Source organism: Sceloporus undulatus, chromosome 2, assembly GCF_019175285.1.
Source record: "Sceloporus undulatus isolate JIND9_A2432 ecotype Alabama chromosome 2, SceUnd_v1.1, whole genome shotgun sequence".
Lineage (NCBI taxonomy): Eukaryota > Metazoa > Chordata > Lepidosauria > Squamata > Phrynosomatidae > Sceloporus > Sceloporus undulatus.
This window is the reverse complement of record NC_056523.1, coordinates 117,898,668-117,900,399: the sequence shown is the minus strand read 5'-3', so window position 1 is coordinate 117,900,399 and position 1,732 is coordinate 117,898,668.

Here is a 1,732-nt window from a genome sequence, read left to right as displayed (position 1 = left end):
AAGGAAGGAAGGAAGGAAGGAAGGAAGGAAGGAAGGAAGGAAGGAAGGAAGGAAACAAAAGTACTGGATTAGAAGCAATAGTAAATGAAAGTATGAGCCAGTGGAGATTATATTTGGAGGTCACAATATGAAAAGGAACAGTTCATATTTTCAGGAAGGAATTTGACTCTGTGGCAAGCAAATACTGAAGAAAAACAGATACTTCTTGTGCTGGCTGTATTTATAGGATTATGATATTATAAGTGGTATTTATCTTTCAGCTTTATGAATTATGTGGAGAAGCATCAGAGAACAAGGTTATTTTTATGATAAATATCTATAATAACTCTACTTGTGTATTAAACTTCTCTTTAAACTTTTCAAAGACTGAACATCAATGATATCCTCCTACAAAGGATTTTTATTTAAAAGGCTGTTGGTGAAATTTCCTTCATATTTACCCCAAACCTTTCCTGTCATAAAATGTTGTGACTTTAAAATATTCTCTTCAGTGTACCTTTTTTAATTTTTTTGCTGGCTTTTAGCTGGCTTCATATTGAAAGTGAGCTAGGGTTTGATTTGTTTGATTTTAAACCTATTTGACTCTAGTTAGTTCTGTATTATAAATAACCTTTGGAACTATCCATAATGTGTTTTCTAAAGCAGGTTCTGTGGTTATGGGTAACTCAGGCGGGTTACAGACTGCCCGTTTGGGGCTGGCTGCACCCGCCCCTTTCCCCGGGGTATCGGGACCTCAGTGTCCAGAGCGGCAGCTGCTGAGGCCCCGATCCGCCGCTTTTCAGGCTGCGGGGAAGCGGCAAAAGGCCCCTTCCCCGCAGCCTGGAAAGGGGTGTCCTTGGGGCTTCAAGCCCCAAGGACACCCTGCGGCGGTGGGGAGGAGGAGAAAGGGGCCGCTTGGCCCCTTTCTCCTTTGGTCCACTGGGTGCAGCCGTGTGAAGGTTGAGCCCAGCAGACCAAACCAGGAAGGAGCTCCGAAACGGAGCTCCTTCCTGGTCCGCGCTAAGGGCACACTAAGCGCCCTGGTGCGGAGCAAGGACGTCACGTCCGCGCTGCCCCGTATAGAGGCGGTGCGGTCGTGATGTCCTCATGGCAGTGGCCGTGTGGAATGGCTGCTGCCATTTTGTGCACACAGAGCGCACACTAGGGTTAAGGGGGTGCGGAAGCACCGCCCCTTTCTAATTCTAGTACGCGCTCCGTGCATACTTTCTGGCCCGTTTGTAACGGGCCTCTGGCAAGTTTAGTGATTATATTTTCAACCTTAGCACCCAGCATCCTTGGCATTAGGGCTGAAAGTGCCCCATTCCCCCCCCCCAAAGCCACAAATGCAAGAGATCAAAACCAAAGAAGCCAAAAAAATCACTTCTTTCTTTGTTTTTTGTTGGGGATATTTGTTGTTGTTGTTGTTGTTGTTTAGTTGTTTAGTCATTTGGCTTTTCATGAAGGTTGGTAAATTGGACCCCTGTAAGGACAAAACCATCAGTCCTAGGCCCTGTTTGCATTGGCCAAGATATTTTGGGGGCAGCCTGGAGTATCATGACTCCAGGGCTGCCCTGATCCTCCCCATTTCAAAGACCCTCCATTCTGACATCAGATGGTTGTTTGCATGTGTTGCTTAGTGCATTCTGAGGTCACAGTGAGGCACGCAGCAACTATCACATAGCTGGGCACTTCATTCTGACATCAGAGAGAGTAACTGGTGATCTGCCAGATCCTTTTAAACAGCTGTCCGGTG